The following is a 14,357-nucleotide window of genomic DNA, read 5'->3' on the forward strand; positions in this document are numbered from 1 at the left end:
TTTGAAATAAATCCGACAATTAACAACATGTGAACAAATGCTTCAGTAATAGCCTTTAGAATATAGTGCTAGGAATGATAATGGACAGCTTAGTTGATGGAAGTGCTTTAGATGGTTGTATAGGAGAAATACACAGACAAACAGACAAGGTTAAGTCATATTAAACACCTATATATTTGTGACCTTTTATTTATACTTGTATTAAAGAAGACATGTTATGGATGCTAAACAGACAGAAATCGAGTTAGAGTTAGTGATAGAGGAGGCTGAGTGTGGGATTACTTGATCTGTTACAAAGGGATCCATCATCATGACGGCTTCATCTGTTGTTTTCAGAAGACATCTTTAGTCTGTGTCAGGCTGCATGCTTGTGCTATTGGGTGGCATAAAGGGAGGCAGTAAAACATTCAGCTCTGTCTTAATTATTCAAGACATGCTCGAAATGTGTGCATGTCTGTGCTTGACTGTGTTTTCGTGAGAAAATGGGGAGCGAGAGAGATAAAAAAGAGAAGGAAAATGAGACACGTCATCATTGTATAAGTTATTTTCATCTGACATAACGTATAACCTTAGTTTGGAAGGTGGAGTCAGTGATTTTGGAGAATGCTGGTTGTCAAAATAACTTTTTGTCAAAGTCAGTCCATATCTCTTAACGATTACCTTTATGTAGTGTGTGCACTGATAAAAAATAAATCCAGTGTAAATACACATCCTAACTATATATATATATATAGTTTTTGTTAACCTAAGCCAAGCCCTTTAATCAATATGGTTTACACTGCAGGCCAACACAAATCTAAAATCCCTCTCCATCTTCCATTAAATGTGGAGAAGTTCAGAGAGTCACTCATCCGATCCAACCCAATCTGTTAACAGCTTAAAGGAAGCTTATTGCATCCTCAGCCTCCAACACTGTTTATTTCCATTTTTGCTTCTACTCCTGTCTCCCCAATGCTCTCCCAAAGAGATGGGTGATGGTCTGGGTGTCACTGATAGAACTTTGACTTGGAAGCTCACCATATAACTCTAATTTCTGGAAGAACCTGAAAATGCTATCGTACCTAGAGCCATATTCGCTGCTTTCTTATCCCGTATCCTTATACTACTACAACTACACTGAAGCTCAATCTTATCTAACACCATTGGTGACGATGGACAAGCTGCATTTTTTGGGGCCACTGCATTGCTTCTTGTTGGTAATAATCCTATGGGATATTAGATAGACTTTAGGAAAGGAAGTTCTCATATTTACAAGTTCCCAAAATAGCCGCCGTCACCCAGCACTCTCAGTATATCAGTGTCCTGTCTGTAGCAGGGGGGCCCCGCACACAAGTTTCCCACATGTGTCACAGGCCAATGTCATGACAAGAGAGAGAGAGAGCGATAGATAGAGTGAGAGAGAGAGAGAGAGAGCGAGAGCAATAGATAGAGACAGAGAGAGAGAGAGACAGAGAGAGAGAGAGAGGGCAAGGGAACTAGAAGGAGGCAAGATTAGTTTTAAGTAGCAGCAAAGAAAATAATGAGCAAGGAAAATAAAAGCTTACTGGCTCATGCTAGAAGGAGACACGGGTTAAGATCAGTGGTGGTTAGTAAGTCAATTACTGAACTTAAGTCAATAATATAAGTATCTGTACTTCACTTGAGTGTCTGCTTCTTCTTCTTCTTTTTTTGGGAATCTTTTGACTTTCACACATTGTACTCTTCCACATGCATTTCCAGGAAAGATTGTTGTTACTTGTTACTTTCGGGGCTGTCTTGTTGGAACCCAATGTCCTACGTTAATCCTTTTGCCTGTGTGTAGCAAAAATGCACACTCTGTACTTTTAGTTACTGACGTATTTTTAAAAGCAAAAAAAAAACATTTTGACGAGGCTACTTTCATGCGTAGTTGAGTACTATTTGACCAGGAGTGTCTACTATACTTTGACTTAAGCGACAAAGGGCGGGCCGGGGACGGTGGTTGACTTGACAGCAGCTGAGGGACAACGAGGAAAGGCGCCCACAGATGGCGGAAGCTCTCGGCAGTGTAAAAGTGTTAAAGGTGAAGCGAGTGTCTGTGAAAATGACCCCATGTTTCCCGGCCAGCGTTATGCAACTGCAGGCTGTTTATGGCTTTTGTCTCTCATCTGAGACCCTGTTTCCACCTGGCATTAATATGTGGTTTTTAGGATCCGATCGCGCTAACTACAGGTGGAAACACGCTCAATGCGCATTGAAATTATCCACATTCGGAGGTGGTTTGAGACCACTTATCCACATACCCATTAACAGTGGAAACGCGTATGCGCATCTCATACACATTAGGCCCCGCCCACTCAACTGCGGCGAGTGACTGGGCGGAAACGCGTACTCATTCACGCGACAATTCACGTCATAAAAGCGCACCGTTGCAGGTAAACAGACAACAGAAAACAGAAAACATTGAAGATGGAGTGTATAAGCGGAAATGATGTACGAGCTGATTTCCATACAGCGCGGGGAATTCGAATCCGGATCGCAAACGCGCATAGAAGACGCATTGTTAAGGCCAGGTGTGAACAAGCATATTACATTTACATATAACGATCGGATTCCTCAGAACCACATATTAATGCCAGGTGGAAACAGGGTCTGAGAGTGATGGATTGGGAAAAAAATGGTTGAGCTGTAATCCCTATACCTGTTGCTAGGGCCTTAGTTGTTTACCTGTTTGAACCCTGCTCCGCTGCATCTCAAAGTGTCCCCGGGAACGTGAGATCAGTTTACAGAAGTTCCCACTGGCTCACTTGGTCCTTCCCTTGACAGTTGTCTTTGATGTCTGGTATGCAGGCCATGTCTATGGAGTGAGGCCTTCCAGATAGCGGATAGTTGTGTCCAATCCAACACGTTCCAAGTTTGCTAGACGGCGCAGGAATTATCAGTTGCATTGGATGTCACTTACTGGCAAACCCCCTTAATCTAATGCCTTAGATTAGAGTCCCCCTGCACTCTGAAAGGGCCTTCTGTAACTTCACTTGCATGTGTCATACACTGTGACAAGAATGGTGGGATGTTTTCACGTCTCACTTGTCTGCTGAATTTGGAAAGGTTTCTTTAATCAACCCTAAAGGTTTTGAATTTTTCGAGTGTTGCCTCACTCTCGGGCTCAAGTCAAGGCGACATAAACCAATCCTTCAACTGTGGGTGCATTTTTGATTATGACATGGGCTCTACTAAAATGTTTATCACAAATACTGGTAGTCAATGGAAAGAGTTAGCCTGCCACCGCCGACAGTCAGAAGATAAACTTTACAACTTTACAACTTTACAACTGTCCTGTATGCTTGTTGGGACTTTATTTACCACATTATGTTGTGCTCTGTATTTTTTGCACTTCATGATGCTCTTCTACTCGTAAACACAGATGTTTTTTTGTGTAGACCTGCAGATAAACACATCCGCAGTGGTTTGCACATGTGCACTGTGCGGTTTCTCTCTGGTATGTATTTGATTCTAAAATTACATTAAGCACATATAATATAGAGGGCAACATAACATGGTAAATAAACATGTCCAGACAAGCACAAAGGACAGTGACAGGAAAGTGATGTTGTAAAGTTTATCTTCTGACTCTCGGCGGAGGCAGGCTAACGCTACCCATCGACTACCAGTGTTTTTGATTAGCTTACTGTTGATGCGCGACCATTGCCCCTTTCCTTAAAAAATACACAAATAGTTATAATAATGGTTTCTGTCGCCTTGACTTGAACACGAGAGTGGGGCAACAAGCCAAACATAGTAAATGTTGAACCATTCTTTTAAATGTCGGTTTGAAAGCCATGTGGTCCACTATGAAACTTACACAAGCATAATGTGTGAACTTGAAGGCCCCACATACACAAAAAAAATGACTTTCTATTGAATTAAGAGACCCGTCCTGTAGTTTGGCAATGAAAGATATTTGGAAAAGGAGTAGATGTATTTTTAAGAATTTTTATCAAGGTTATTTTTGTAGAAACCATATATCTTTTATTCCTGACAGATAATGTTTAAATTCCAGTCAATTACCTTAGTAAAAGCACAACGCCGTTGCACACAAACATCCATAACATAGTGAGTTCATGTTGGATTTATCAAGATTTCATTTATTTCTCTGAATATTTTTACTCAAACACGTGTTTTCACTTTGAATGGATCAGACCAGCGCTTTGGGATCTGTCACATGAGTTCCTCAGCCTCATCAATCATCCATCTCATCTCCAAATGAAAAGAAAAACAAGCTTTTCTAAAAAGTATTATATTTTCTGACGATCCACTTTCCTTTATTACAATTCTGTTTATTTTGGAGTTGGACTCCAACTGAAGTGTGCCAGCCAAGACAAGCTGATCTGAATCTTTGGAAAACAGATAGAGAGCCTTTGCTGCTGATCTGTTGCTGCTTCCAAGTTTAGTTGAAGGCTTTAAGCCTGTCATGACGAAACGCTGTCTTTCCACGTATATAATTTATTTTTCTAGTCTGGAAATCTAATGGTGAGACTGGAACACAGACAAGCGGATCCCTTCTTTTTATGCCTCCGTGCCTGTGATTGCCAAATGGCGGAGGCATTATGTTTTTGGGTTGTCCATCCGTCTTTCCGTAGGGAAGCGCATAATCTCAAGAACACTTTGAGGTATTTTTGTCAAATTAGGCACAAACTCACACTTTGATTAGAAGATAAACTGATTACATTTTGGTGGTCCAATGTCCAGGTCACTGTGACCTTGCATATTGTTAGCGCAATATCTCAAAGCCTTTGCACAAATGTCAGCTCTGCGACCGTACGCATTGTGAAGTGCGTACGATGTTGCAGCTCCTAAGGAGCTAACCTTGTTTAAAGCATTGCCTACCACTTTACTTTCACCATTCTGCAATTGTGGGCCTCAAGGAGGCATATAACCACCAAGCTGTATTTCGAGTTCTTATTCATAGTCTGGAAATCTAATGGTGAGACTGGAACACGGCCAATTTAGTCTTTTATTGGAACATCAAAGGCAGTGCTACTGTAGTTATGGGATCGGGACGTAAAGAAAGCAAACCTTTTTTACAGACAGTCTTTATTTGACCCTGAGTCCTTGAGAAAGAGGGAGTGAAAATAAAATGCACATGATGTTGTTTCATTTGCAAACTACTGAAATGTGATAGACTTACACAGATCTGTTATGGTTTATGTCTCACTCGTATGCTGAGTGATCCTGAAGTGATACCTCAGGTGGCAGGTAAAGAAGGAAGCCGCCATGTGCTCAGTGAGGGGCATCCGTCCATAAACAGAGTGGTGTAGCCGGTATAGAAGAGCTACACGCTGCTCCATGGGAACCAGGGATGGATGGCAGCTGCTTCCCCGGAGACCCTGTCAAACAGAAAGCTGCACTCTAATTACCTACGCCCACCTGAGGCAGCCACCAGGCAGGGAGCATGCCACAGCTCAAGACCCTTAGCACAGTTTCACCTCACTACTTTGTTCTAAAATAATTGTGGAAGAAAAAAAGGCGCGTAGGAAGGCAAAGGCAAGAACACAGCACCCAGAAAGGACATGGAGGAGGGAGAGGAAACAACACTCTGGACACAATGCTGGCATGGCTGTAAAGCAAAGCCCACAGGTACATTTGAAAAGATGTACCAATAGAAGGACTGTGTTCGCTTTTGCTGCATGATAGATCTTCGTTTAAGGAGAGACACCACAGGCAAAACCATAGTTGTTTCAAGCTCTGGTCAGTTTTTAGATTTTTTTTGGCTATTTTGGTTCCATAACATGTCTTCTTTCATAGTAGTATAAATAAAAGGTCCAACGTGTACATGTAGGTGCTTATTTTACTAAACCATGTCTGTTTATGTCTGTCTATTTCTCCTATAGCCTACAACCATCTTTAATTACATTGTCTCAACATTGGTTTTCTCAATATTTCTCAATATAAAAAAATGTGTACAAAAAAATAATCAACTCTGGCAAAGTTTAATGATATTTATAAGTTACAATTTTGACCTTATTCCCCTGCAGTGTCTTGTCTTAACAACATCAAATTCTAATCACTTTCACATGAGGCGCGACATCAATTCAGCTAATTGAAACCCCCAGCTTGTCTTCTCCATTCAAGTCATATGATAGTTGTCATGTTCCATATAGTGAGGCTACGTCGTTTCGCCTTCATTAAAGCCTGGGTCAGAGAGAGCTGCAGGCCTTGAAATCGCCCTTGACAACACAAAAGGACAGCGCATTATTAATATTATGAGTGGACCTGCTGCTACACTGCTGCCAGTGGCTTGACTGTCTTTTATTGCAGTTGACATGAATGACTCATCGACCTACGAGCTCTGTTAAGGGAGAGGCTTCACTCCGATCCCCCAGAGCCTCAATTAAATGTCCTTCATACTGTATGTTGCACAGTCCAGTGGAGAACAAAAACATGCTTTGTGCGACCATGCCTTCTGTTTTAGTTTGCTCATAAGTCCATTTGTTTTTGATCTGGCCGATCTGTTTCGGTAAGGTTCAGCCACGGTTCCAGTCCAGAGGCTGTGATGACATCATGAACAAATAATAAGAATCTATCATCAGTTATAACAGGGAAACCGATGGGGAGTTAGATAACTTTGAACACTTTGAAATATGGCGATACATTCTGCAAATTGACAAAGACCAACAAAGTAACTTTGACCCCTTGACATGTGCTCACCCTTGCACTGTTTGTACAGTCAGGTCCTTGTTTTTTGCCCTCTGGGAAATTGTGAGCTGGAGAGCATGTGTGTCACCCATAACCTCCATAGAGAGGCAACTGGTAGAAAAAACATTGGACAGGAAAGCTAGAGTAACAGTATGGAGGGTGACCCCTCCACGTCTGTCTTACTGTCTACACTGGAATGAATGGAAAGAGGTTTGGAATGATATATGTGCTATTAAGTAATGCAGTACCTGGAGCTCTGTGCTATCCCTACATGCCCCCTTCCTTTGGGACTGAGGGACAAAGGGAACACATACACACTAATGGCTAGCATACAGTATAATACTATGACAGCTGCTGGCTGTTGTTCTTAAACTTCTTCTTTTCAGTTCGTGGAAACGTTGGGAATCTTTTCTTGAACCATGGGTTAGCCTAAAGCTGCTTGTTGAAAGTGGGGCTTAGATGTCTTTTTTAAAGTTTACTGAGTGACTTCTCATGGTAATTATAGCAAAGGTATTTTGTCTCATAACCCAAGGGCCTTCTCTGGGTCGTTGAGCCCCTTGCGGTCAAGGTCTAGATCACCGCAGGCGCCGACTGCGTGTAAACATTTTGTTGCCTCTAACAACACCGAAGGATATATAATTCAAATCTGTTCATATTTGATTTTGGAGGGGGAAAAAAACGAGGTTTCACGTTTTCTTTATATAATTTTTTTTTAAATCCTTTTATTGTTTGTGAAAGCCCATTCCGTCATGTAGTTTGAGGTTTACAGAGGAAATGCTTTACAAAAAAATGATTGTGTATGTTGGTGGAGTGTTTACTGCTCTGTAATTGCTTGTGTCTAGCGGTGTTGCATATTCAAAAAACACACAAAAAATGTTTTTCACTCTTACACTACAGTACACAGCTCACACGGTATACAGCAAGGGGGTGGAAAACTCATTTCCACGTCTCGGGATCATTAACTTTTAGGGAAGCACTGTCTTTTTAGCTCTACATTTTATTATATGATAAACACATGGAAGGGAAGCAACGTTAAAGAAATCGATTAAAATAAAAAAGCTTGTAGCTTAAAAAAAAGTCCCAAACTGGGGCAGCTTAGCAGTCGCCTAAAAACCACTCCTGCTTCTCTAATGAGATCTTGGATTCTTTTCACCCGAATATTTGTCGAGTCGAGCAATTTAGGGGTTAGAATTTTGGGAGCCCCGAAGGCAAATTCTGACAAGCCTTTAATTGCTTGGGAAGCGATTTCCTTTTGAACTCGTGTCATAAATTCTAATGATGTTAACAGGTTTAATTGGGATCCTCTTAACTATAGGTTTGTTGCTTAATACGAACCACAAGAATTCCCTCTTTTCCCCCCATATGCCTGAGAGGATTAACGTGAATATGGCACAAGGTTTTTTTTTTTTTACAACTGCGGTGCGGCAGTGAAAAACGCTGTGGGTCAACAACATCCGTCCCCTTTTTATCATATTATCCCACAAACGCACACATTTATACTGCTGTATACACACACCGACGTAAAAAAAAAAACTCTGTCCATATTTACACACACTTCTCTTTATTTAGCATTATATATATACCTCTCATCTTTACGAGACTCACTTTTATTTTTATCCGTTTTTTGAAGAATGATTAAAAATATAGAGCTTTGGGCTTGTAAATTCAAATGCCAGACCAGAATGTCTATTCTCGGAGTGTGCCTGACAGGCCGTCCTGAGCTAGCCCGGCTGCTGTTTTTTGTGTGGAGTCATGTTAAAGATGACAAAGAATGGTGTGTGTGTGTGTGTGTGTGTGTGTGTGTGTGTGTGTGTGTGTGTGTGTGTGTGTGTGTGTGTGTGTGTGTGTGTTTGTGTGTGTGTGTGTGTGTGTGTGTGTGTGTGTGTGTGTGTGTGTGTGTGTGTGTGTGTGTGTGTGTGTGCGTGTTTGTGTATGTGTGTGTGTGTGTGTGTGTGTGTGTGAGTAAGACCTTGACATGGACACCCATAAGACCTTTCGGTTCCTGATTGGCCCGCTGACAGCTGTATAACTCCATGAATGTTCCAATGCGTCAAGCACACTACTGTCTAGTTAATGTTGAAAAGGGGGGAAAATTCTTGAATTTTTGTGTCCAATAATGCTGGATAACAATGAAAGACACTGGTTGCTCGTTCTCCTAAAACAATAGAAAAAATGTGAGGAATTATGGATTATGCATTATGGAATACCCCCAATGTTGCAATCTAGCCTTAAGCTTGAAGGCATGACGCAAAAAAAAAAAAAAAAAAGGCGAGAAGAAGTTGGCCGTGTTGTTCTGGGCCATGAGTATTTCCTGCATCTCCTTCAGTGGTGCATCCGCTCCTCATTCCCCAGAACACCGAGACAATAGAACAGATGGAGGAAGAACACTGTCCGCGCATCTGGTTAAATGCATTGAAGGGCCATTTTTAGCACGTCTCCCACTGACAAGAGGGGCCTAAAACAACATTTTAGTGGAGCCCGGCCACTGTTTCATGTTCCTCTTGCAACAAACTAAGAATGCGTTGCAGAGTGCAACATTGATTTATTAACAGCTTAGCAACTTTAGAATGCTCAATAACACCATCAATGACGTTCGGATAAAAAAAAAAAAAAAAAAAAAGTCAATGACGGTTTCCATTGTGTTAGAGTAGCCTGAAGGGTCATTCTGTGTCAGGAGATTAAATGTTACGTAATGTCTTGATTTAGACCCCTTCAATGGAAAAGGAACCAGGAAATAGCTCACACCATAGTCATCATATCTGTCCCTCATCATTGCATAGTATCACCATTACTATACAATGGACGTGTGCCACATTTTTGTCGTGTGCCATCCACCTCTCCATCCCCCTCAATGTTTCCTGTAACTGTAAAAAAAAAAAGGCAATAAAATACACGCAACATAGCATGACTACGATATGCTGCCAGCATCATGCTACAGGGGCTTTATACCCAACAGACAAATAAAAAACCTCAGTGAAACTAATAAGACAGCTGCACGACCTAGAAATCGAATCATAATAAAACTAACAAGCCTGGCTTTATAGAGCAGGCAGCACACTCTTATTGTGTAAGCTAACATTTTGGACAATAACTCACAAAGCATGAGGCCTAAAATCAACTCAGCAATGACCCTGAGGCAGTGGTGGTGTATAGTGCAACAACATGGTGGTGCAGCTAGTCACGTATTGTATGGCTTTCATATTAATATTGTCAGCCTTCCCACCAATAGTAAAGAGTGATTTGTTTTTGTGCTAGAGAGTTCAATCAGTCACAGTTAGAGGTAGAAAAGACTTAAGAACAATGCCTTGAAGGATGATCAGACACAGACCAAGTCCTGTGGTCTTGACATGTGGATCTGCAGTGTGCTCATGTTGTACCGAGCAACTGAGCTACTGTTTGTCCATCTGAGACAGCTGAGCTAACCCCACACTCCATGAGTAAAACCATGAGATACCAGGGAAAGCGCAAGAAAAAAGAAAAAAGCTAGCTTGGGGGCTTTGAGTTAAGGTTTTCTGTTTTTGTCAGAACACATCAACACAAGATTTCTCCTTCTCATGTATGGTAAGCTATTATAGCACAATATCTTGGTATGAAATGTTCAACAGTTAAAGGTCACCTATTATGCTAAAATTGTCGTGGTTTTTCTGCATTAATATGGGTCCCCAGTGTGACGAGACACACCCAAAGTATGAGGAAAAAATCTGTGATAAATAATTAAGATTTCTATCCCCCTATGAAGTCATTCCGGAGAAGCCACGGCCCCTATTACCAAGCTAGCCTAGCACTACCTCCACCTGTGATATGCACAAATGCCCAGATATTCAAACTGGCTGTTAGATGAAGGGGCAATCAGAGCAGACTGGGCTTTTTGGAAGGTGGGTCTAAGAGAGACAGGCTCTGAAACGGATTGTTTCAGACAGTGGCTGAGAAGAGGAGATTCAGGATTGCCACTGTGACAAAAATAACAGTTTTTACACCATTAAAACTATTTGAACCTGAAAATGAACATAATAAGAAGCCATTAAGGTGTAGAGAGAGTACTGACATGTGCAGTGCTAGTGAATTAAATTATGTCCTGTGTAGGCTTGAACTTGATTAAACTTAAGGCTGTAAAACTTAAAGTTATTGCAGACTATTTCAATGGTCCAATGTTGGCAGTTGTCTGTTCTTAATCAGAAATTATTTTAAGGATTTAAATTGTTTTCTGAAAACAACCCAAAACACTAAAATAAAACTTTATTCAATTACAGAGCGAACATAAGTTTAAAGTTATACACCAATTGTCAATTTATGGCATCACTGTGTAGTGTTCCACTGGCACGGCTCTGTTTTCCCACTTGCCAGTGATTCACTTCTTAGTGGTGTTTTTAATTTGCTGAAATCCGAAATTGCAGGAGTGAAACCAAGCATGCATGCATGTTGTCTGCTCAAGACTGCCACAGCATCCAGTCTCCTGATCTGAGGATTTGGGAAATTAGAACAGTCTGTGAGGGCACCGAGCACATGGCAAGTACTCCCCCTAAAAAATGGCTCCAATTAAAGGCAAATGCTGCACCGTTGCTTTAACTCCGCATGTTTCATCATCTACGTAAGGGACTTTTTTTCTTTTTTTTTTACCAATGCAATGGCTTTAGCAATAGTTGAACTCTTACTGTGTTTTTTAAAAAGCAGGTGCTTGACTCCACTGGCCTGTTAATAGTCAACCTAATGAATAGACAGGAGCATGTATTGAAAACACATGTGAATGTGCACTATAGCAGAAAACAGTGCTCAAACCAAAAAGAGGTGACCAGAAAAACATTGTTGCATGAATGTGGCTCATTGTGCTGGCCCATGTGTGTTTGATGGAGATGGTTGTATTCAAATTGAAGGTGGGTATGACTCACTTCATCCATTAGATCAGTGGCTGGGGTTTGGACAGCAGCCCTACCCCTGATACTGAGACCGCCACATACAAAACCTTCCCAAACGGCCATCTGCTCAGCATTTCTACACTGCCTTTTGGATCTTTAAAGAGAATTAAAATACTGCAAATGTAACACTTTGCTGTCCAAGGAGCCAGTCGCGGCTCGGCTGTGCGTGGCAGCAGTCACACTGCTGTGGGCCAACTTTCCTTGAGCAAACGAGGCATGTCTGCCTTCCTTCTCAGGAAATAACTTTATTTGCTGTAATGGCCCTCGTGAGATCGCTGCATCACAAACTCTTGATACCCAAAAGAGGGACAGGGTGCATTGTGGTTGTTTTTACAGCAAAGCATTCCTGTTTGCGTCCAATTGAATTAAAATAGATAAAACTTTTCTACAGTGTGTTGTCCTTTATGTCCTTCACCTATTTATTTATTTATTTTTGGTGCAAATCCCAACTGTGGAACCAACCCCTTGCACACGATGGAAACCAATCCCAATCAAAATCTCAAAAACACGTCTCTGCTGCAATGGGAGAGCCAAGAGTCCAGATTTAAAGTTTAAACTATATACAGTATGTCTAAATCCTGTTTGTACACGAGTGGTCAAACCAACAATGTAAGCTCTTTCCCAGTTTGGTCTCTACACCGACTTCTTCTTCCAGAGGCCGCTTGGCTTCTGTCATGCTGACACAGAATTCAGACTGACATATCTGTGTTACCAGTGTCCAGGGGTCAAGGCTGAGGGTGATGCCGGGTTGTAATTTAGGTTTTTTTAGAGGCAGAATATGAAGGGCACCGTCATCATCACGCTCTCTAAAATAACGCATTTTTCTTGAGCATTCCACTGTCCACAGACAGTGGAATCTGGATGTACTGAGTGAGTCCTCAATGCATATCAGAGTTGTATGTATATACAGTGTAGCAAGGGTTCATGCTTGAGTGCTGCAGTGCATTTCAGATTGGATCATTATTTAAGCCAGTGCATGATCAATGATCTATTATCTGTTTGCATTTAGATAAAAACAACTACATTTTCAAATGAATAGTTTAAAATTTTGTGAGACAGGCTGAGTCACTTTAGTGTAGAGAGAATATCAATACCACTTGTACGTATATATGTTATGTAAACATCTGAAGCTATGGCCATTAACCAGTTATCTAGATTAACACAATGACTAACCCTAACCCTACCAGGGCCACTCATGGGCCACTCTACCCTACAATACCCTACCCTACACTACCTTACAATACTCTACCCTACTCTACCCTACCCTACCCTTCTCTACTCTACTCTACTCAACTCTACTCTTTGCAGACTCTCTTGTCATGTGGCCAACTCTCTCTGGCTTTTCTCATCCTCCACCAAGGTGATAAACGGCTGTACCTTGTCCTGTGACCACAGTGTGGTTAACGCCAGTTTTGAAAGAAAGTATAACTAAAACTGAGAGACAGCCAGCTCAAACACTGCAACAATGCAGTGGCCTGGCTGTTTGTTGTGCAGGATATGGTGCTGCCCACTGATGACACTCTGACTAATCATGTTCAGTACCTAGTACCTACTTTTTTGATACCTTGATGGACCAGGTGCTGGAAAAGTAGGTACCAGGTACTTTTACATGGTGGAAAACCATGTAAAAGTAAAAGTAACAAAAACATAGAGTAGAGTAGACTTGGTACCATGTAATGGAAAAACACCATGATAAACATGGTGGTGAAGGTGTGGAACGATCATAGTCCTGATATCAAAACAGTTCAACACTGACTGTTGATTTGAAACAGGAAACAAATCAGTCCCACGTGCGTTAAATTCCGATGTTTCGTCCATCACCTGACTTCCTCCGTGGCTCCCGTCATAATTACTACAGCCATGAGAGGCTTTGTCACGTGAACGTGCACAGAGGTCGTTTTGGGTCACTCCCTTGAGCGATTGATGCTATTGTTCTTATTTCGGTGCTCCAATTATAGCATTCCCGAAATGTTGAACTATTTCTATAATATTTCTACACAATTCTGTATATATCTAACAGAACAGTTTGTCTAACAATTGAGTCGAAAGGGATCCTGCACGTACAGCTTGGTGCCTGTGGAATAAATTCAACCCGGCAATCATTAAGCTTTCATCAACACCCCATGGTCTGCGCTCAGGCAGTTAAAGAAAGCATCAGGGGAAAGGCAGCACTTGTTACCGTAGCGCCGCTGTGTTTACAGGCAGGGCTTGATTGCAGACTCCCATCACAGTCTCATATCCACTTCCTGTGTTAATCCCCCTTTGCCACAGCACAACTTTCTTTCTCTGAGGCAAGAGCAAAGGAGAGGGTGTGTGTGTGTGTGTGTGGGGGGGGGGGGTATTTCTCTTCTGCTTCTGCTTCACCCCAAACACCATTGACCCATGGCGGCATGTAAGGAGCCACCGTATCCTGCTAAAACAAACAGCATTGAGGAGGTCCAAACAAATGCTTTTGTCCTGGGAGTTATATTTAGTTCCAAATCTGCCAGCACCCAAACGGCATCTCAGATGACAAAATTCTTTGCTCTCAAACTGGAATTCGATCATACAGGCTATCTATGACCATGCATGTTGGGCAGCTGCGAAAAAGCCCAGAGGCGCTTTTTCCCTTTTGTATGTGATATATCTTATATCAAAACTCTAGGTTAGCCATAGTAGGCCACGATTTGGACATTACTTTGACATTCGGTACACATCTACGCAGCATATTTTTAAACCAGCAGGCTTGGTTCAGCCTATTTGGACACACAGCTGCTGCTGTAGCTGCCTCAGGCTCCTCTAATGCTCCAC

Source organism: Ammodytes marinus, assembly GCF_949987685.1.
Source record: "Ammodytes marinus genome assembly, chromosome: 10".
Classification (NCBI taxonomy): Eukaryota; Metazoa; Chordata; class Actinopteri; order Uranoscopiformes; family Ammodytidae; genus Ammodytes; species Ammodytes marinus.